We start from the raw sequence: 24,647 nt of genomic DNA on the forward strand, positions 1-24,647 counted from the left end.
TTAAGGAAAAGATGGAATTTTCAGTGCATGTTCTGCTGCCAGTTACTGGAATCATGAAAAATATAGGTAGATTCTTATTTCTGACCCAGTAGTTGATTTTGTAAATGACAACATATAAGAAAAATGAAAAAAAATCTTTAAAAATGTCACATGGCTAACTATAATTTAAAAACTAAATATAGTCCTTTTAAAACTTGAATTATGTTATTTTTGTTGAGTTTTGAGGGTTCTTTATATATTCTGGACACAAGGCTTTATCAGATATGAGATTTGCAAGTATTGTCTTTTAGTCTGTGGCTTGTCTTTTCTTTCTCTTCAGAGTGCCTTTCAAAAAGCACATTTGTTTGATTTTATGACATCCAACTTATTAATTTGTCATTTTGCTATAATACTTCTTGAGTTATATCTTAAAAGATCTTTGACTAATTCATGCTCATAAATGCTTATTTCCTAAAAGTGTATTGTTTTAGATTTTATATTTAGATACAATAAAGAGAATATCATTAAATATTACTGTGGGGCCACAGGTGGACCCAGGGGCAGTTGCCCAGCAGAGGTTGAAGGATGAGAAGGATGAGAAAGATAATGCAGGTCAGTTACGTTCTATTGAATTCACTTTTTAATATGGTACAAGGCATAAAATGTTTTTTGCAGTATTATTATTTCTCTACTGTGTCACCTTTGCACGTTTGTTGGAATTCATTATCCATGTATGTGTGGGTCTGCTTGTGGACTTTATTCTGTCCCATTCATCTATTTGTCTACATTTACACCAACATCGTACTGTCTTGATTATTGTATCTTTATAATGAGTCTTTGAGTAAGGTAGCATTTATTCTCCAACTTTATTAAAACAAAACAAAACAAACCCTTGTATTTGCTATTCTAGATCCTTTGAAATTCCATATGAAATGTAGAATCAATCTGTCAATTCACACAATCTAAAAAGATGCCTTGATTTTTATTGGAATTAAGTTGAGTCTACAAAGCAGTGTGGGCAGAAGTGACTTCTTAACAATTTCTGACCTAAGGATATAGCCTAGACACCTATCAATTTATTTAGGTCTTTTAAAATTTCTGTCAACCAGGTTTTGTAGTTTTAAATGCAAACGTATTTCACATCATTCTAGGATTTATCATCAATTTCTTTGCATACTGTTTTTCTATTCTGAAATCTTATTAAACTTATGTATTTGTTCTAAAAGTTTTCTGGGGCTGGGCATGGTGGCTCACGCTTATAATCCCAGAACTTTGGGAAGCCAAGGTGGGGGTATCACTTGAGGCCAGGAGTTTGAGACCAGCCTGGCCAATATGGCAACACCCCATATCTACTAAAAATACAAAAATTAGCCTTAGCTGGGTGTGGTGGCACATGGCGGTAATCCCAGCTACTCGGGAGGCTGAGGCATGAGAATCGCTTGAACTTGGGAGGCAGAGGTTGCAGTAAGTGGCGATTGTGCCACTGCACTCCAGCCTGGGTGACAAGTGAGATTCTGTCTCGAAAATTAAATAAACAAAATAAAATAAATAAAGATTTCTGATACATTCCACCTAATTTTTTACACAGACATGACATTCATGAAAAAAGGAATTGTACTCTTCCCTTTGTAATCACAATGCGTTTTATTCAACATTCATGAATAAAGAAATTGTACTCTTCCCTTTCTAATCACAATGTATTTTATTCATTTTTCTTGCCTTACTCCGCTGTTTAGAACCTTCAGTACAGTGTCAAATAGAAATAGCAGAAGAGGACACCCCAGTCTTGTTCCTCAGTTTAGGGGGAAGACATTCAGCCTTTTTTTTTTCCATTAAGCATGATGTTATCTGTAGGCAGATAGATAGATAAATAGATAGATAGATACATACATACATGCATACATACGTACACACACATACACATACATACATACATAGATGTATTTTATCAAGTAAAGAAACTTCCCTTTATTCCTAATTCACTGAAAGATTTTTTTTTAATCAGGAATACATGTTGGATTTTGCCAAATAGGTTTTCTGTATCTGTTGGGATTATCACATATCCTTTCTTTCCTAGTTGCTTAACACGATTGATGATAAACAAGCTTTGCATTCCTGGAATGAACATTACTTGGTTATCTGAGAGCAATATTGGCCTCATACAGTAAGTTGGGAGATATTTTCTTCTTAAGATAGTTAACAGACACTTTCATAAAAATTATATGTGTAGGTAAATGAACGCATAAAAAGATGTTCAACATCATTAGTCATTAAGACAATGCAAATTAAAATCACAATAAGATACCATTTTTACTTGCATTCGAATGGCTAAAAGTTAAAAAGACAGGCCCCACCAAGTGTGTGTGAGGATACAGATACAGAACAACTGGAACTCTTGTTCACCGCTGTGAGTGGGGCAGGATGAGTAAGGCTGGGAGGCCATACTGACGTGGCCCCTGCGCGAAGCCCCTTGGGCCCCTTTCACATGCAGCAGGCTCTGTGCACTTGCACCCCCGGGTGTGTCAGCGCCGGACTCTTCCGCAATGTAAGCAGCCCTGCAGGACACCAGGTACGCAACCCTGTGAGACGCCAGGTACACAGCCCTGAAGGACACCAGGTATGCAGCCCTGTGAGACGCCAGGTATGCAGCCCTGTGAGACACCAGGTGTGCAGCCCTACAGGACACTAGGTACACAGCCCTACAGGACACCAGGTATGCAGCCCTGAAGGACACCAGCCACGCAGCCCTGCAGGACACCGGGTACGCAGCCCCAAAGGACACCAGATACGCAGCCCTGTGAGACGCCAGGTACGCAGCCCTGCAGGATACCAGGTACGCAGCCCTGTGAGACACCAAGTACGCAGCCCTGCAGGATACCAGGTACACAGCCCTGTGAGACGCCAGGTACGCAGCCCTGCAGGACACCAGGTACACAGCCCTGAAGGACACCAGGTATGCAGCCCTGAAGGACACCAGGTATGCAGCCATGAAGGACACCAGGTATGCAGTCCTGAAGGACACCAGGTAAGCAGCCGACAGGACACCAGTCAACCGCCAGATAGTTGCACATTCCTGATACCAATAAGGGCCCAAGAAAGAGAAAAAAATACCTTGTTTCTGATTTAGCTTCCCCAGTCTCTAGCCAATCAGCATAAAAAGCTCAAGGAACTTTTTGCTACAAATTCCTACCTGGGGGGAGGTTGGAGGCAGGGACTTCTCTGGGTCCCACATGAGCAGCTAGGCTCAAGGTTTAGCTTTCCTCATCTTAGTAAACCTTTCCTCATCTTAGTAAACCTTTTCTCATCTTAGTAAACCTTTCCTCATCTTAGTAAACCTTTCCTCATCTAGTAAAAAGCACACCCATAGGTAGGGATTTTATGTGCTAATTATATGTGGGATGCATCTTAGAGTTTGTAGTTACTGAGCACATGCACCAACCTCAGGTCCACCTTTGCATGCTTTGCACACTTTGCACCTCACAGGAATTTTTTGAATATATATGAACAGCTCCCATAAAAGGATTCCTCTTAAGACACTAGCTGCTGCCTCTCACCTTAAGCAGCCTGCTCTGTCTCTCAGCGTGTACTTTTGCTTTGCAATAAATTTATTTGCTAACTCTTACTTTGGACTCGCTCTAAAATTATTTTGTGTGGCAAAGTCACTGGGAAAACTAGCTAGCCATATGCTGAAAATTGAAACTGGACCCGTTTCTTACACCTTATGCAAAAATTAACTCAAGATGGATTAAAGACTTAAATGTAAAACTCAAAACTATAAAAACCCTAGAAGAAAATCTAGGAAATACCATTCAGGACATAGGCACGGGCAAAAATTTCACAATGAAAACACCAAAAGCAATTGTAACAAAAGTCAAAATTGACAAATAGAATCTAATTAAACTAAAGAGCTTCTGCACAGCAAAAGAAACTATCATCAGAGTGAACAGACAACCTGCAGAATGGGGGGAAATTTTTGCAATCTATCTATCTGACAAAGGTCTAATATCCAGAATCTATAAAGAACTTAAACAAATTTACGAGAAATAAACAAACAACCCCATTAAAAAGTTGGCAGAAGATATGAACAGACACTTCTCAAAAGAAGACATACATCCAGCCAACAAACATGTGAAAAAAAGCTCAACATCACTGATCCTTAGAGAAATACAAAGCAAAACTACTATGAGATACTATCTCTTACCAGTCAGAATGGCTACTATTAAAAAGTCAAGAAACAACAGATGTTGGAGGTGCTGTGGAGAAATAGGAACACTTTTACACTGCTGGTGGGAATGTGAATTAGTTCAACTATTGTGGAACACAGTGTGGCGATTTCTCAGAGACCTAGAGGCAGAAATACCATTTGGCCCAGCAATTCCATTACTAAGTATATACCCAAAGGAATGTAAATCATTCTATTATAAAGATATATGCACTTGTATGTTCATTGCAGCACTATTCACAATAGCAAAGACATGGAATCAACCCAAATGCCCATCAATGATAGACCAGATAAATAAAATGTGGTTCAAATACACCATGCAACACTATGCAGCAATGAAAAGGAATGAGATCATGTCCTCTGCAAGGACATGGATGAGACTGGAAGCCATTACCATCAGCAAACTAACACAGGAACAGAAAATCAAACACTGCATGTTCTCACTTGTAAGTGGGAGTTCAACAATGAGAACACATGGACACAGGGAGGGGAACAACACACACTGGGGCCTGTTGGGGGTGCAGGGGGAAGAAGAGCATTAGGATAAATAGCTAATGCACGCTGGGCTTAACACCTAGGTGATGGGTTGACAGATGCAGCAAACCACGGTGGCACACATCTTCCTATGTAACAAACCTGCATGTCCTGCATATGTATCCTGGAACTTAAAATTAAATTAAATTTTAAAAAAAGAATCTGAACTGGCCTACCGGCAACAGTAGAAATATAAAATAGTGCAAGCCCTTTGGAAACAAATATGGAAGTTTCTTAAAAGGACTGTACAACTTCCATGTGATTCAGCCCTTCCACTCCTAGATATTTACCCATGAGAGCTGAAAGCATAGAAAGATTTATGCACTATTATTGATGCTAGCCTCATTTGTAATGAACAAAACTTGGAAATATCTCAAATGCCCACCAACAGGAGAAGGAACAAATAAACTGGTGTATTCATACAATAAAACACTAGTGAGCCATAAAGAAGAATGACCTATTAATGAGTGCCACAACTTGAAATAATCTTGAAATAATTATACTGTGTGAAAGAACACAGACAAAAGAAGCATAACACTGTAAGGTTCCATTTACATAAAACTGTAGACAATGCAAACGAGACTCTGGTGACAGAGCGGCAGGAAGCAGATCAGGGATTGCTGGGACATGGGGCTGGGGCAGCGCAGGGAGGTGGGAGGGAGAGATTGCCGAGGAGAGTGCAGACACTCAGCAGTGATAGATGCATTTGTTATCTTGATTGTGGTGGTGGTTCCTCAGGTGTGTATATTACTCAAGACTTTACCAAATTGTACTCTGTAAATATACGCAGTATAATTAATGTCAATAATATCCTATTAAACATAAATAAATACTATACATAAAGAAGTTTGTTTTCTGTATAAAATCTATTCTTCTTTGCTAACCAAATGTAATGCTTACATATGATGGACTTGAGAAAAAAATTAGAAAGTCCAAGAAAGAAAAATGAAAAGAATCATTAAACCATCCCAAAATAATCACTTAAAAATTCTACATGTTCTCTTTTCTTTGATGGCATATGCACTTTTCCTACAACTTTCAGAATGTAAAGTACATACTGTTATGTAACCTGCTCTTTTAACTGAAAAAACTGTGCTAAGCATTTTACTGTATCATTAAGTCTTCTCCTGCAATGAGTTTTTAATGAGTTTATAATGTACCACTCTTTATTTAATCAGTCCTGTTAGATCTACATATTGTTTCTAATTTTTGCTTTGTAAAAACTGTAACAGTTATCTCTGTGTATACAATTTGGAATATGCCTAATTACTTTCTAGAGTAAATTCTTAAAACTTATTTCATATTTAAAGAGAAAATAAATTGTTTGGTCAAAGTATGTGTTAGTTTTTAAGTCTTTCTGTTCATGTTGCCAAATTTCAGGAGGATATATTTTTAACCACTTAGTACTTTCCTGATTAAACATCCATGGATGCATGGCCATTATTTATATATACTCAGTAATGGACATGCACATAGATCAGAAATAAATACAGAAATTTATTTTAAAAAAATAAAATTGATTTAAGTTCACTGAGATTATTTTATTATTTAACGAAAATCAAGATTATATATTAGAAAAATCAACAACTTTTTAAAGAATTACTTACCATAGGCCCAATTGCCAAGAAATTGTTTCAATATCTAGTTGTTGTTCTTGCTGCTTTTTTCTTTATTTTTTACTTGACATATAATAATTGTACATCAACAACTTATCATATGTTGTTTTTTCTTTAATGCTTTAAAGCACTCAAAAGGCTCAGTGCTGTCCGTGCAACTTTGTGAAAGTGTGCCCTAACTGGTGGATGGAGGCCGTAACCTCATTTCCTCCAGTCCGCTGTGATTTTCTCAGGACCAGGAGAAAGTGATAATTGGTCCTTCTGGGGAGCGCACAAAGGGACAGCCAGGCATCGCACAAGTAAATTAATGCCAAGGCCACAGGCCGAGGTGCTAACTGACAAGGTGGCTCTTTCTTCTACACTGGTGCCTCACACCTGACCTCGCTGGACTGGAAACTCTCAGAGTCCCTCATGTCCTCGAGGGAGGAGGGAAAGAGTTAGGCTACCCCCTCTTCTCCTTGAAGAGATAACATTTAAGTTGGTATCTTCAATTTGCCAAGAGGCAAAGGAGGCCCAGCAGGTGACTGGAGACAGAAAAGTCTAGCGTGCTGCCTCCGATGTGGTCACCTGCTCCACCGTAGCCTTGCTCATGGTCTCCAAGATGTGTGAGTCATGGAGGTGGAGCCAGTAGCCTCCTGGAGGAGGCACGCACAGCAGGTCCCCTCCCTGCCCGGCCAGCCTCCGCATGCCGCCAGTCCCTGCCCCAACAAAGTGGCCCATGAGAGCGCACCAGTGATCTCAACACCTTCACCAGTCTCCTCTGTGGTTCCCTTCACTCCCCCAGAACAACCTCACCAGAACCTGGGCTGCAGACGCATTGGTCCAGTGTGTGTTGGCTTCATCTGAACGTTCTGAGCAGGGAGCTGGACCACGGTATTTCATTATCCATATCCAGAAATAACTCGTGTCCATTTGTGCCTGGTGCACAATCCGGTTTACAATGATGCCTACCGCTGTCATAGGCAGGAGGCACTGAGGAAGGGAAGGCACAGCAAGGGCCTTTGTGGGGCGAAATGAAAGGTGTCCAAAGCTAACCCTGAGGGAACACGAGAGACTTGCTCTGCTTTTGCTGCCTGGGCATGGAGAGCAAAAAAGTGAAGGCCAGTTTGGGAGGGCCCAGGAAGGTCTCTACAGGAGCTCAGGGAGGGTGCCCTCGCCTTCAGCACCATGGACGTTTCCTCAAGAAAGTCGACACACCAGGCAGGAAGATGACATTGCTGGTCCTCCACGCAGCACTACCTCCCAAAGGCTGGGTCTCGGTAGCCAGGTGCAGGCCCCTTGTTGCTTTGCAGTTGTAAAGGAAAATAAAAAACTTCAAGACTCCCAAACTTCAAAAGGGAAGCTTGAGCCTGGAGGCTGAGTCATGCAACCCTTTCTTCCAAATGAATGGCTGTTACTAACATCATGCTTCAGCCAAATCCCTATGGAAAGGAAAAGGCCTCTGGCATCTGAAAGGGCGGTCCCACCGATCATTCATAAGTCAATGCTCTGCTGGCCTCCCATAAACAGGGCATGCCAAGTGTGACCTTGGGCCTCTAATCTAAGTCCAGATCCTAAGAGTAAAGTCTGTTGATTCCACACTGATACTGCTGATTACAAGCTTATTTTTCCAGGTGCAGAGAAAAGACAGGATGTGATCAGTCATTCCTCCACCTACCCAGCGACATCTGCATAATCACCTCTCTCTTTATCCCCTTTTTCTCTTCAGACATTCACCTTCTGTGAAACTCACTGGGCAGTAACTAAAGCCTCAGAGGAATGTTTTACCACCTACCTGCCTCTCTTCTTACATTCCTTTCTCCCCTTGAAGGAAATATGTAAGGAAATACTAAATCTCCTAAAAACCTCTTCAGAAAAACAGCCACAGATGTGTCTGCAGCTCTTGTTTCTCCCAGACACACCCTAAAGCTGGTGTCTTCATAAACCTTGATAATTGAGACTTACGTCTCAGTCACTCATTTTGGTTGTCACAGTCAATGGAGAAAAGACCAAGCAAGGCTTCTGCATTTTCTCCTGGCTAGACTCAGGTGATTGCAGCCTCCAGACACAGATGTTAGGCTTACGGTGCCATGTGCAGATTTCCATCTCAGAGGAATGATCATTTTCCCGATGTTGGTGCAGAGATGTGCTTTTCTATTTCCCATTCTCTGCAGTCCTATGGGGATGCAGACACAGGATGCAGCCTGCAATTAGGCAGAAGAACAGAAGCCCTCTTTGCCCCTTTTCTTCAAGCTGTCTGGCTATCCTTTCTATTGAGCACTCAGAAAGAATTCTGATTTTTTTTTTTTTTTCATTTTGGATCATTCTGCTCTGTTGAGCTCATTTAACAACTTTATCTGACTCTTTTATAGAAGGTGAATTAGATTGGATACTTATGCAACTGTAATAGCCCTGAATCAAGTTTTTTTAAATTTACACTTGAAAAGATGTACAGAAATTCCTGGCAGTTCTATAGAAGCTTTCCTTTGTGTGAAGTGTACAATTACAACAGGAGATGATTTGAGACGGAACCCAAAGACAGTCGTAAAGAAAGACCTTATGTCTGAACAAACAAGAAGAAAAGAGGTATCGGGTAATTTAAACACAAGAAACTTCTAGCTCCATATTTATACAGTGTAACAAAAAGCTTATACACATTGAGATGGAATAAAGTAGGCCAACTACTGCCCTTAGGTATGCATGCTCTGTTGCCGTTAACTCTCTAGAAATTCTGTTTACTTCACTCAGGCAAATGCAAGCTGAATTGCTTGAGTCTAAACTGGAGAACACTGGCAGAGAGTCAGCAACCAGACCCTGGTGCTTGACCCAGATGGCTTCTCTGTCATCATCATGCTCAGCAATCTCAGTCCAGCGTGGTTCCTCACCCCTCAATGAAGACCAAAACAACTGGACTGAGACAGACCCGACACTTGGCGCTGTCATACTCATCGGCTTGGAAATTCCTTATCGTCAGCCCCTGCCTTGGTCCCTCCACCTCCTGTAGCTCCTCACAACTGGATGCAACTGCAGGCTGACCTTCCTCTCTCCCTGCTTCCTGAGTCAGGCCTGGGTGTGGATGAAAATACATCAGCAGCCGAAACCTCAGTATCAATTTAGGCCCTGCAGAGCTTCAGTTGGATTACCTGCAAATGAAATTTATCTCAGAAGTGACAGGAAGAGTCACTTAAGTTCTCATCCCATAAATTTTGCCTGGTCTCCTAACCCAACTCTCTGGTTCCAGATTTGGAGGTTTAAATTTAAAGGCCTGCATGCCTGCCCTCCTGGCTCCTTGTTGAAGCTCTGAAGCTGGAGGCTCTCTCTGGAGCCCCACCTCCTGGCAGATACAACATTCCCGCACACCTCCCAGGTTGGACTCTGGGTCACAGGTATCTTTAATCCAGGCTTTGCTTACGGCCTGGACCTCCCAGAGCTGGCAACCACCTCATCATCTCTCCTGCTGCCCAGTGCAAGGGCAGCCTCCAAGCCATGGGCCCCCATCCCTGCCATCTCAGGCCTCTGCCTCCCTTCTACGGGCCTTGTCAGTATCAACAGGGGCCTGGCAATGACTGTACCTGGATGACAGGATTTGCCCTAGACCCTCCTGGGGACCTGGATGAATGCAACCTTGGGAATGGCAAAGCCAGGCTTTCTAAATTTTGGCATCGAGTTAAGGGCAACCACTAGAAAACAATCTCAAGTGAAAGGACATTTTCTGGTCCACTGGTGGACCCAGCCTCGGGCTGCCTGGCTCAGTTTTAGCAAGAATCCCACAAAGGCGGTTTAGAGAGAATCCCCATGCCCTTGATATCTGATCAAGTTCCTCATCTCCCACTCTTGATGTCTAAGTCCCTGGTCCACCTTTAGCAAGAATCCCTGCTGTTGAGGTCTCCTCTTAGTAATTTTCTACCCACTGACCCCTCACTCTGCTTCTTGGCCATCGGTCTTTAGCTGGCTTTGCTGTATCTGGAAGTGAGCTCAGTTTAACGGAAGCCTCTCTCCCTACTGCCATAACACCAAGTAAAATTTCTTTACTGCCTTTAACTAGCATGTGGCTCTACTCCTCTCCAACAGTAGCTATCTCACCCTCTCTGCCTTCAGAGTCTCTCTGCTGGGACAGAGGCAGCCTTGGGGACAGGCCAGGGAAGAGAAAGAGGCAGCACCCCGTCCAGCCCCAGTTCCTTCCTCCCAGGAGGCTGACCTTTCTTGTTCTGAAGCTGCTTCTCCTTGGAGACAGAATTCCACATCCCTCATGCGAGCCTGGTGCCCCCTCCTACTCCCAACAGTTCCTATACACCTTTGCCAATCCCTCTGGTCTCTGGCCTGTACTGACTATTCGATGAAGCTGAAGCTCAAATTGTAATTATTCATTGCCTCCTACTGAGTACAATTATATTTGCCTCTTCCCTGATTAAACTGTATCTTATACTTTCGTAGTTTTAGTTTTCAGAAAAAAAGTCTAAAATAATGACATTAAGGGACTTAACTTATACTTGGTCACTGATTGATTTTATTTTTGTTACAGTGGAGCGATGTCCCTAGATTTTTCAGAAATGGAGTCTGAAGAAGAATGAAAAATAAAATTGTTTTAGAAATTACAAAAACAAAGTAACCTGATTCCTAATTTTTGCAAGTGAACCAGCTAAGCCTGCCATTATATTAAAAAATAATACTGTATTTTAAAGGTATCTGTAATCCTAATGCTTAAAAGATATAGCATATTAATGGAAGAGAACAAATGTTTCTCCCTTAGCATATATTATGGTAAACCCTATTCACTTTCAATGTGGGCTATGAGTGGAATGCAGACAACCATCAACAAGTATTTAAAAGCTACAGATAAGAAAAGAAGGCTAAAAAGTGACATGATCCACAAGGACGGCCAACTTAGCTTACCAGTCTCGGGATGGTCCACATTAGGAAGAATTAGCATGCTGTATTTTACCGGCAGAAGTTGAAAACCTGACATGGAACAGGAAAAAGAATTAGGGAATTCGGAAACAACATAAGGAGAAGAAAAGTATAAAAATAATAAAATTCCATGGTGGGCGCGGTGGCTCACATCTGTAATCCCAGCACTTTGGGAGACCCAGGCTGGTGGATCACCTGAGGTCAGGAGTTCAAGACCAGCCTGGCCAACATGGCAAAGCCCTGTCTCTACTAAAAATATAAACATTAGCCAGGCATGGTAACGCACACATGTAATCCCAGCTACTACTTGGGAGGCTGAACACAGTGAGACTCTGTCTCTAAATAAATAAATAAGTAAATAAATAATAATAAAATTCCTGTTTCAAATGTATTACCAGGAGAATTTTACTGAAAAGGGAAATTCAAGAGATTCCAAACACCAAATTGCTTAGCACATATTAAAAAAAAGTAATAACATTTTACATTACAACTGTAGTCTACACAATATGGAAAGCATTTATTCAAGAGAAGGATACATTAGAACATGGTCATAACAACTATTTAGTTTTACTTTTATAATAGGTTGAATAAAATATTAACAAAGAGTCAAGCACATAGGTGTAAAAACAATAGTTCATGAAACACACACCAAGAGCCTTGATATGCAAATGCATAGAATACAACTGACTAAAACAGCATTTTCGATGCTTTAATAACATGCAGAGCTGGTTTGAAACGTAATTTGTAACTGCATAGAACTCACAGCTTTTTTTTTTTTTTTTTTTTTTTTTTTTTTGCAGCTGGGACAGCGTCAGGCTTTGTAAGATTTTCTAACTCGGGACTCTGAGTAGTTAAGATTCACCCACATAAGCATTTACTAACCACAAGTGATACACCAGTTTCTACAGTTATTCTAAAGAACTGGAAATCATAGTTTCTACCCTTCTGGAGTTTACCATGTAATAGCACAGTCACCATCACAGAAGGACATCAGAAGTGAAATAACCACGTGGTTTACGCAGGGCCGTTCAAGAGCAGAGCTGTGGTGGTTTGACAGCAGCGGGTGGCTGCCGAAACACAATTCCGCCTACAGGAGAGGTCAGTAGGAATTTTGGCTGAGGGGTCAGTGAGGGAGCGAGTGTGGACAGCAGTGCAGGGGTTGGGTTGGAGGAGGAAATGAACCGTGTGCGTTGTGTAGATGTGTGCACATGCCCTGTGTGTCTTCTTCAGGGTTTTGTTCCTGGATGGAGGCTGAGCTGACTCCAGATTGAGACAGCAGAGTAGAATGAGATAAGGGGGACTGGGAAGGGGGAGATCATATTTTCCAGTGGAATGTCAAAAAGATTTCATGATCCCAGTGTTTGAATAGGCCAAAAGGATGGACACGCTATGTATCCAGGCGAAAAGTGGAAAAGGAGTTTAACTGTAAAAGTAAAACAGAGGGAGGAGGCCGATAACAAGAACAATTTGGAAGCTAAACCAACATCCTTCAAAGCAGCAGGTCCTTCAATGTGGGCTAGAATTTGGGAGACAAAAACAAAACGCATTAATCTTGTTCTAGTGGTTCATCCAGTCAAACGCTGTTGAATAGAGCAAGGAAATTGGGGTAGAGCAAGAAACCTGGGCTGTGCCAGAGAGGAGCAAGGGAACCTCCAGTAAACAGTTGGGTGGTTCAGTAAGTACCAGTGTCAAGCTATGACCCTGCAGATGGAGGCAGGCAGCCAGGTGCAACAGGCCGATGCAGCTCCAGAAATCCTAATGGCTCAGGGAGTCATGCCTTTCTACCTGAGCACAGTGGCTGGGGCCATTGGCATTGGACGGTATCACACCTGAAAACAAGAACAGAGGATAGGACTTCTGGAGAAACAAACACAGCACACGGGAAGACAAAGGGAGATTGGGATCATCAGGAAACTAATTCTGGAATAAGCATTTTGCTAAACCCAGGTTAGAAAACAAACTATCAGTTAGAAGGGGTTGGAGAATGTCCTGACCAGACACCACAGGGCACTGTGACACATGCCTGAGGTTGGATCTGGGTCCTGCCATTTGCAGGGGTTAAATTTCTGCAAGTTACATAACTTCCGAGCTTCCATTTCCTTGGCTATAAAGCTTTATAAGCTTAGGAAATTATTATCCCCCATTTATATAGAGGCTAATAATTCTGCCCATAGTGTTACTGTGAGAATTAAATGCCGGTTTGCACAACACCTAGCCTATAATGAATGTTCTATAAATTCAATTCTTGAAGAAACTATGGCATAGGAAGAGAATCAGATCATCAGCAGGAAAGAAAATGCCCAGGAACTCGGAACCCTTTCCAACTCAGCCAGCTAATATCCACCTCCCAGGCTTGGTGCTGGCCTCCCCTGCACAGCCGGTCTGCTCCCCTCCTGCAGCGACAGCAACAACATTTGTGAGGCTCAGTGCAAAATGAAATCACAAGGCTCCTTATATAAAAGGATTTTCAATTTTAAGACGACAGAGAAGCGAGTCCAAATATTTAAAAAGAGTTAAAATAAATGGACTAAACTCAATAGTGAAAATTAAAGATAGCCAGATTCGATTTTTTAAAAAATCCAATTGTATGCTATATGTAAGAGAAACATTTGAACTCACAGGCACAAAGAGCATTAAAGTAAAAAAAAAAAAAAAGGAAAGAAAAGTACATTTGGCAAATGCTAATCAAAAGAAAACTGAGATCGCTGTATTAATATCAGTTAAAATAAACTTTAAGGCACAAAGAATTTTAATCATAGTCACTAAAATTGATTTCTAAAAATAATTTGATAACATAATTTAACAATTTTAAGCCTCTGTGAAGTATGTCAACAGTTACTAAATATCTGAATTAAATATGGACAGATATATAGGGAGAAAATGAACAGTGTGTCATCCTAGTGTGATATTTCAACACCTTCTCAATTATGGTTATGTCAAACAGGAAAAATTATCAAAGCTATAGAAGTTTTGAGCCACATCATCAGCATGATTTAATGGGCATATATAGAATTCTGCATCCAACAATTAGGGAATCACATTGATCTCAGAAACACACACAAGACATTTACCAAAATTGGCCATATTGGAAAATGTAAGACAAGTCTCAACGATTTCAAATAATTTGTATCCTACAGATTATATTGTGTGACTATGATGCAATTAAGTTAGAGATCAGTGAGATAAAGGAAAGTAAAAGGCCTCTATCTACTGGAAAATAAAAGACTCACTTTTAAATTATTCATAAGACAAAGAAGAAATTGAAATGGAAATTTAGAAATATTTAATGATAATGACAATACGACATTAAAACTTGTGAGATGCAAATAAACTAACACTTACAGGGACTATTTTAGCCTTACACTCTTTTATTTAAAAGAAGAAACTCTAAATATTAATGAGTTAAGCTTACAGCTTAAAAAGTTAGAAAGTGAATCATTGAATAGACCCAAATAAAGTAAATGTAAGGAGATAATAAAGGGAAATCAATTAAATAAATATTCAGTAGAGAAATAGCACCAAAAGTTGGCACTTTGAAAAGGTTAATGTAATAAACAAATGTCTAGTAAAACTGATCAGCAGAATAAAAGGCCAAAATAAGCAATACTAGGAATGAAAGTAGACGTGACTGCAGACAAAGCAAAAGTGAAAATACAACACGAATAACGTTTTGCTAGTCAATTTGAAAATGTAAACAAAATGAAGACATTCTAGAAAAATATAACTTAGCAAAACTGAATCTACAGAAAATTCTAAATAACATTAGAACTAGCCAATATTTTGAGGCATCAGTTAAAAATCTTCCTACAGAGAAAAATGTCAGGCTGTCATGGTTTTATAGGACATTTCTACCAAACTTTTAACCTTATACAAATTCTCCCAGTGCATAGGAAGGAAAAATATTCCAGACCTTTCTATGAGATCAGTATGCCTTGATACTCAAGCCAAACAAAAATAGTACATGAAAGGAAAGCAAACAAGAAAAGAAAAAAAAATATTACAGGTCAAACTCACTCCTGAACACTGTTTCAATATCCTTTAAATAAAGTATTGGCAAACTGAATCCAGCAGTGTATATAAAAAATGATAATCCCAGTGTCTACATTGCACTTATTGCAGAAATAGAAATAGGATTTAATATTAGAAAGTCTATAAATATTATTCTCAACATTAACAGGTTAAAGGACAAAAGCCCAATGATTTTCTCAATAAATTGTAAAAACCACTCTGTTTTCTGGTAAGAGCTATGCAAAGACATTCACCTTTTTAAACACATATTTTTAAGGTTCCGTTAGATTTAAAATATAAACAACTGTTGTGGGAATAGAAGTAAGGATCATTTGCACTCCTTTTGTGTTTACGTTATTGATTTACAAGATTTTAATAAAAGCAATGCCCAGTGCAAAGAAGATAATTAAAACTAATTGAATCCCTGTCTTTGAGATACACGTACTCTGTGTATGGGTGCTGGAGAGCCCAGGGCCAAGCCTGAAGTGATCCATGCGGTCCTGTACCCCTGCACCTGTCCCTTCCCTGCACCCACCCAGTCACTGAGTCCCCGGCACCTGCATCCCATTGCCCTGTGCATATTCTCATGTCCTGCACTCTCTGCATATCAGCCCTGCCTCCCTCTGCCAGCATGACCCTCAGCCCCTGTCAGTAGCTGAAATAAATGAAATCTCAGCTCCCTATAAGGTTTCTTCTGCCTCTCCTGCATCCATAATGAGGGTGGTCACCAAGCAACCAAAGGCCCTCAGCTGTACCTTTCTGTCCCAGGACGTATGGGGGAAAGCCCACCTCCCCTGCTCCAGGGCATCATTTTAGAGAGAGAGTCTCCCTGCCCTCCTGAATCACAGAATTGGTTTCTCTGCAGAACTACCCACAATGGAATGTCACCTGTCACAGTCTATGTACAGTTTATTTGATAAGACCACAACCAGGGCAGAAATAATCAATATCTAGTTATTGCTAGGCTGATACATAAAATTAAGGGTAATGAGTAAGAGAATAGAAAGGCATAGCTACAATACTACTGAAAGTCCAAAACAAAGCTTTACCCGTCAAGCACAATGGTTTTTCTTGCCACGAAGGCTGGGAAATGAGAGTTCAGCGAGATTGCTAAATAAAATAAAAATATACAAAAATCAATTGCAGTTTTGCTTTTACCAGTAATAACCAATTACAAAATGAAATAGAGAAATTACATTCACAACTACTTAAACCATAGCATGTCTAGAACATAATCTAGCTGATAACGTGCCAGGCTTCCCTGGGTTCGAGAGATGCTGCCTTCCCAGCAACACTGTGGTTCAGCGGCACTGGCAGGACCTTAGATCCTTCAAATATTTCTGGAAGTAGTGAGGGATGTCACATGTGTTCAGAACTCAGACAGGACGGCAAGACCAAGCCACTCTATGCCCGCTCGGGGTTTTGCTTTTGCTTTGGTTTTCTTCCTTAGCCTCACGTTGAGCTTCAGTCTTTTTCTTCTGGTCACCTGTACAGAGCTCTTCTGCTCCTATCTTCTTCTCTGATGTTCTTGAAGCTTCCCAGATCAAAGCTACAGGGTACCTTCTACACACCCAGAGCTACAGGGAATGGGAAGGAAATTGTTTCTTTTAGAGTTCTCCTCAGCCAGCTAGCAATATCAAGACAAGCAAAAAAGAGAAAAGTTTTTTGTTTGTTTGTTTTGTTTATAGAGATGCCCTGGAACAGAAGAGCATTTTACACTGTCAAACAGAATACACAATATTAGCACCTGAATATCCAAAATGAAACTCAAGGGTAAAAGTACCCTTTCTAATAAAGGAGTCATCACTTTATGAAATGACAGCAGGGCTCCTTTGCAAACATTTATTTTGAGATCACTAAATAGGGCAAGATACTAAAAGCCGAATATTCCAAACTACTGTTGTTCAAGTATTATTCAAGTTCAATCAAGAATTATGGTGAAACAAAAAGTTAGTTACGATAAGAAGGAACACGACTCTCTAGGGTTTGGTTTGGTTTGGTTTTTCCTCATTTTCATTTCATCGGCACGAGTCTAAAATACCAGACTTTCTGCTTCAAAGTAGAGGTACCTGATAATGCAGTCGGATGATTTTATTTTTACTTTCACCATCAGCCATGTCCTCCATATGGTTCAAACAAAGCAAATTGGTTTTAGCTGCATCAGAAGAAAAAATCAGGTGACAGACACTGATGCAGGACAGGTGAGCCCCCAAATTGGAGCATAGCCCAGGAAGCTTCTTGGCTTCACCCAGGGAAGGAATTCAAGGGCAAGCCAGTGACATTAGACAGCAATCTTATTGAATGGCACTGCTCCTCACACAGTAGGGCTAACTCATAGTCACCGTTCCCACAGTCAGCAGTGTATGGGCTGTTGGCAATTGTATTTATACCCACTTATATCCATTTTCAATTACATGCAAATTAAGAGGTGGGTTATTGCAAATTGAGGGGCAGGCTATTTAGAATTATCTAGGAAAAGGACAGTAACTTCCTGATCTTTGCCATGTCACTTGTAAACTGTCACAGTGCTGATATGAGTGTCCTATCCTAATGAGCAACGAGGGTAACTAGGGATAGCTTTCACTACAACCTGCTGATTTCTGCTGTTTTTTTCACTTTATCCCCTAGGGACCAGGAAATTGGTCTTACTAGTCTCTTACCTCAACACCAGAGTTCTCAAAATGATCTCACCTCTGTGACTCAAGTGCCCTGGCATTGGGTTGAGCCAATTAGATTAATCTGGAAGTGTTAGATTAACTCCCTTTCTCTTGGGAACAGCTCCCACTCGGGGGCTCCTCAGGTCCTCCTGCGAATGGCCTCCTTACAAGTTCTCAGATATTTACGGTAAAATATCTTCACCATAAATTTTGTCAGCCCTCTTCTGAGCCAGTGTCATCAGAAACCCATGTAGGCTGGTCAGATGGCCATGATCTTAGATGCCATCAGAATCCACTAAGAAGAGCATGATGGCATGATTTATTTTTAGTCTATCCTTGCTGTCTCTTGAGTCTTCTAACTAAAGTAAGTACTTTTAGAAGCTGAAACACCAGGTTCTATAACATTTACTGGCAATGCAAACATAAACAAGACACAGGAATTTGTCTTATATTCATCATATAGAAAAAATAAGATGTCTAGATTGCGATACTATATTACAACAGAGGCATGTTCCAGAAACACGGGGGACCCTGCAACAAAGGGCCCAGCTACGTAGGAGACCTGTGGGGCACTCAGGAAAGCTAAGTAGATGGGAAAAGAAAGAATGATCATCTAGGCAGAGTGTCCACACATGCATTTACTCATTTAGTCATCATCCATTCAAAACACATATTAAGAGCCAGGCACTATTCTGGGTACTGGGAATGAGGGCGTGTGGACAGGAAAGGGCTTTGGCTCCTAGATCAATGCCTCATCGGTGTTTCCACCTCACAGTATCTTCTGCTGATCTATTGGTTTATCTACAAGGACAGAAACCTTCAAAAGGACACAGCAGCCAACTTAAAGGGGGTCCTGCTGGTCAAGCCTGGGACAATCCATCAAAATAAATACTCCTAGTTACAGATTATAACCCTTTGGATAAAATAGAAATTCATCAGTCTATAGCTTCTAGGCAGATGGAATAGCAATGCAAAACACAAGACTAGAATGAGTTTGACATGTTTGAGAAAAACTTAGAGAAAAAGACTATATCTGATGAAAAAAGGAAAGGTCAGGATCTTGAATATATCAAGACTTCACCCAGGTCTACAGAAAGAAAGCAGGATAATCCCCCAAAAATATAAATAAAAATAGGTCATCACAGAGGAGAAAATAAAACAGGAAGATGAAACATAAAAGGATGTTCAGTAAAAATAATATCAGAAACAATCAAATCAGCACAAATTTTTACAAACAAATTAGCATTTTGGGTTCTATTTTAATTAAATAGTTATTTTGATATCAGAAGCTTTTAAAATAATTTCAACCTTTTAGATGTAGGAGGTACATACGCAGGTTTGTTACAGGGGTGCATTGCATGATGCTGAGGTTTGGGGTATGGATCCTATCACCCAGGTAGTGAGCACAGTACCCAATAGGTAGTTCAATCCACAACCCCTTCCATCTCTCCTGCCTCTGGCAGTTTCCAGTGTTTCTTTTTTCCACCTTTATGTCCATGAGCACTCAATGTTCAGCTCTCACATGTAAGTGAGAACATGTGGTATTTGGTTTTCTGTTCCTGCATTAATTCACTTAGGATTATGTCTTCCAGCTACACCCATGTTGCTCCAAAGGACATGATTTCATTTTTTTATGGCTGCATAGTATTCCATGGTGTACAGGTACCAATTTTATTTATCCAATCCACCATTCATTGACACGTAGGTTGATTCCATGTCTTTGCTATTGTGATGAACATACAAGTGCATGCATCTTTTTGGCAAATGATTTATCTGAAAGGGAGGGCATATACCCAGTAATGGGATGTGTCTTTTGGTAGAAAGATTCATCTGAGGGGGAGGGCATATACGCGGTAATGGGATTGCTGCCTTGAATGGTAGTTCTGCTTTTTAGAAATCTTTGAGAAATCTTCAAACTGCTTTCCACAGTAGCTGAATTAATTTACACTCCCACTAACTGTGTATAAGCATTCCCTTTTCCTGCAGCCTCACCAGCATCTGTTATTATTTGGCTTTTAAATAATAGCCATTCTGACTGGTGCTAGATGGTATCATTGTAGTTTTGATTTGCATTTCCCTGACCATTAGTGATGACGAGCATTTTTCATATGTTTCTTGGCCACTTGTAAGTCTCCTTTTGAGAACATGAAAACCTAAACAAACCAATAACAAGTTCTGAAATGGAATCAGTAACAATAATAATAATAATAATAAAAAGTCCTACCAAATAAGAAAAGCCCCGAACCAGATGGATTCACAGCTGAATTCTACCAAATGTACTGAAACTGTTCCAAACACTCAAGGAGGAGATGTCCCTGCCTAAATCATTCTATGAAGCCAGCATCAGCCAGATACCAAAGTCTGGCAGAGACATAACAAAAAGAAAGAAAACTTCAGGCCAACGTTCCTGATAAACATAGATGCAAAAATCCTCAACAAAAGACTAACAAACTGAATCCAGCAATATGTCAAAAAGTTAATACACTCTGATCAAGTAGGCTTTATTTCTGGGGGAAAAGCTGGTTCAACATATGCAAATGAATAAATGTGATTCACCACATAAACAGAATTAAAAGCAAAAAACGCATGATCATCTCAATAAACCCAGAAAAATCCAATATTCCTTCATGAGAAAAACTCTCAACAAACCAGGCATCAAAGGAACATACCTCAAAACAATTAAGAGTTATCTATGAAAACCCACAGCCAGTATCATACTGAACAGGCAAAAGCTAGAACCATTGCCACTGAGAACTGGAACAATAAAACGATGCCCACTCTCGGCACCTCCTGTCAGTGTAGCCCTGGAAGTCCTAGCCAGAGCAATCAACCAACAGAAAAAATTAAAGTCATCCAAATAGGAGAAAAAGAAGTCAAACTATCTGTCTTCACTGATGATATTTTATAACTGGAAGTATTAATATATTAAGAGTACATGAGGAACTTCCAGACACTTTGTGCTTGAACTGTACCACATTTGCAGAGAGAAACAGAGAGGTAGAGGCAAGGGCAGGGAGAGAGGGAATTTACAAATATTATACTATTAGTGGCAAGAATTTTAATGAATTGAAAGTCTGAAGTGTCAAAAGGCTGCAAATGCATTGTTAAATACTTTACGAAATATAAATTATTAAAATATTTTGTCAATTTGGGAATATTTATCAAATTTTTAGATACAAAAACACATCCTTCAGCAATTCTACATCTAGGATTCTATCCTAAAACAATGCTCACAAGTCATCCCAAATATCAAATGTACCATGATTTCAGTACACTAATATGCTAACAGCCAAAGTCTGGAGACAACCTGAATGATCTCTAGGAATCTGCTGGAAAAAGTCCACTATGATACCAACATCATAATGAGATACCACTTCAGAATATTTTTTAAAACAATGGAAGATAATATGTGTTGGCAAAGATGGGGAGAAATTGGCCAGGCATGGTGGCTCACGCCTGTAATCTCAGCACTTTGGAAGGCCAAGGCAGATGGATACCCTGAGGTCAGGAATTTGAGACCAGCCTGGCGAACATGGCAAACCCCGTTTCTAATAAAAATATAAAAATTAGCCTGATGCAGTGGCATGCGCCTGTAATCCTAGCTACTTGGGAGGCTGAGGCAGGAGAATCACTTGAACCTGGGAGGCGGAGGTTTCAGTGAGCTGAGATTGCACCATTGCACTCCAGCCTGGGTGACAGAGTGAGACTGTCTCAAAAGAAGAAAAAAAATAAAAAAATTAAAAAGAAGAAGGGGAGAAATGGGAACCCTCAGACATTTCTGGTAAGATGATAAAACAGTGCACACAGAGTTGGAAAGTGATCCAGTAATCCCACCCTTAGGTATATACCCCTAAAGAATTGAAAACAAGTACTCAAAAAAATACCGATACCCAAATGTTCATAGCAACATGATGCACCATAGCCCAAAGGTGAAAATAACCTAAATGAGCATCAGCTGATGAATGGATCAACACAAAGTGGTACATCCATTATGTCATAATACATTTTGCTCCCCTTGGAGACACTGCTATGTTGAAGTCCTACTCCCCAGTACCTTAGCATGTGACCTCACATGGAAATAGGGTATTTGTGGATGTCATTAGTTAAATGAGATCACACCAGAGAAGCATGAGTTTCTAATGCAATAGGACTGGTGATCTTACAGGAAGAGAAACCTGGAGACAGATGCACATACAGGGGGAGTGTAGTGTGGAGATCTGCCTTTTGCTGCCACATGCTGCTTTTGGCAGACCCCGAAACTGGAGGGAGGCTTGGGACGGAATCCTCAGAAGAAACCCACTCTGCTGGTACCGTGATATGGGGCTTCCGGCCTCCAGAATTGTGATTTCTGTTGTCTAAGACACCAGTTTCCGGCAACTCCAGAGAACACGCAAAATACACATACAACAGACCGGTATCCTGTCATAAGACGAATGAAGTAGTGATACACGCTGCAATGGTAATGACCTCAAAAACACCAGCGCTCTCCACATTTTTAGGCACCCGAGACTGGTTTCATGGAAGACAATGTTTTCATGGGCTGGGGTGCAGGGTGTGCTATAGGGATGAAACTGTTCTACCTCAGATCATCAGGCATTAGATTTTCATAAGGAACACACAACCTAGATCCCTCACAGTTCACAATAGGGGTCACCCTCCCAGGAGAACCTAAGGCCGCTGCTGATCTGATGGAAGGACTGCGCTCAGTCTGTAATGCTAGCTCACCACCACCCACCTCCTGCTGTGCGGCCCAGTTTCTAAACAGCCTCAGTCAGACCAGTACCCTTGGTGGCCCAGGGGCTGTGGACCCCTGTAAACATTATGCTTAGTGAAAGAAGTCAGACACAAAGGGTCACGTATGGTATGATTCCATTTATATGAAAGAAATATCCAGAGGAGGCTAATCCATAGAGAACAAAAACAGATTGGTGGTGGCTATAGCTACGGGGAATGGGAAGTAACTATTTAATGGGTGTGAGATTTTCTATCGGGGGAGTGTGAAAGATACTACCATGAAATCACTTTTCTCACATCCAGGCAAAATCAGGCAAGGAAGGCAGGAGGGAGGGGCTCACACTTGCGTGTCTGAGATCAGAACTGTTTCCAAGCACATTCTAATACACCGCAAGAAAGCCTCTCACATCCTTCACACGTCTCCTGTGGTGTGTGGCTTGCACGTTTCACATATAGACATATTGTCACTAGACATTCTTGAGGACTGTAGTCATTCAGATAAGATGTTCTCAAAAGAACACGTGCCCAGAAAGGGCACCTCCACTGATGAACCAAAGATGACTCTGGCTTGGGGCCTCTAGAATGAACTGTGTTTCTAAGCAGCTTGGGACAACTTTGCCTTTTTGCCAATGAAAGCTCCATTTTCCCTTTCTGTCACTAGCACACTTGTCACTTGCCACTTGCCACTATGTGCACCTTGGATTATGAACCTCTCTTCTCATTCCCAGAGAAATTCCACGTATTTGGAGACACTTCTTTCTAATGTCTTTTTTGTTATATTGATAGGGGATGAAAATGTGTTGAAACTAGGCAGAGGGGTGGGTGATGCAATATTGTGAAGGTACTAAACACCACTGAATTGTCCACTTTAAAATGCTAATTTTGTGTTATGTGAATTCAGTCTTAGAAAAAGGCTTGCATTATAAGAGCCTCCCAATTTCATAAAGTAGTAGCCAGTTAGATAAGAGAATGGAATATCTGGATGTATACATATGGTGAATACACAGTGTGCGTTCAAGGTCAGCTTAAACCAACTGCATGCTATGATCTCATTTATAAAGGATGCGTGTGTGTGTGTGTGTGTGTGTGTACATGTACACATATTTACTTAAAACATCTATATATGAGCAAACACACCAGACTTTTAAGAAGCGGTTACCTTGGAAAACGGCCATCAGGAATGTCAGGGGAAATATACAAGAGACTTCCCCATTTTATCTGGTTGATGTCTGTGATGTTTTTTACATCGTATTTTATTGTGGTTTTAAAATCAATTTTAAAAATTAAAAACTCAAAATCCAAAACCTGAACAGCAGCATTTGACATTATAAATGTAGTTCACCTATAGTATACATAAAAACGTGTATAATTTTAAGTAAATATTGCTTACCATGTGGAATGAGCCTAATTCTCTTGCTCCCCCATGTCTATCAGTAGCAAACAGAGAACATTCTCAGCATGGAGAACAGTTCCTCCTCTGTATACCACAACTACCATGTGACCTTCTATTGCATGCCAGGAATGTATCTGTGTTTATTTGCATCACCCTCACCCTAGGCATTTAGATACCTGAGGGCAGCATTCATTCCTTATTCACAGTTATATTTTCAAGCTTGGTATAGAGCCTGACATCTATCATATGCCCGACAGCGTACACAAAATAAACAGGCAAATGGATAAGTAAGTGCGTAACAATTCTTAAAAGTCAACAGTACAGAGTTAGAGTTTACCAGCTGTGACTCTCCAGTTTAATATGCTTACAATACAATGTGCCAATTTCTAAATTTCTACCAAACGGAGTAAATTTATATGTTACAGTATTTTTAAGAGTCGTCGCTGTCATTCTAAATAAAACTAGAACCTGTAAGTATTGTCCATAGAACTTTGTAGCAGAACTTGATTACTCCTGCAGGAGAGAATCTTAAAAGAAGCTTGAGTCAGCACCCCCTATTATTCAGTATATGCCTTTTATTCTTGATTTGGTAAACAAATGAACAGCTCATAAACAAG

The 24,647-nt window shown here is 40.5% G+C and overlaps 1 long non-coding RNA gene across 1 annotated transcript; it reads right to left on the reverse strand.

Moving 5' to 3' along the window:
• Positions 1–1,703: 1,703 nt before the first annotated feature.
• On the reverse strand, positions 1,704–24,078 carry LOC105489458 (uncharacterized). Its single transcript, XR_011624365.1, has 3 exons — positions 24,028–24,078; positions 11,224–11,289; positions 1,704–1,827 (listed from the first exon to the last, which is right to left on the reverse strand). It is a non-coding gene; the product is annotated as an uncharacterized lncRNA (long non-coding RNA).
• Positions 24,079–24,647: the final 569 nt, after the last annotated feature.

Source organism: Macaca nemestrina, chromosome 6 (assembly GCF_043159975.1).
Source record: "Macaca nemestrina isolate mMacNem1 chromosome 6, mMacNem.hap1, whole genome shotgun sequence".
Classification (NCBI taxonomy): Eukaryota; Metazoa; Chordata; class Mammalia; order Primates; family Cercopithecidae; genus Macaca; species Macaca nemestrina.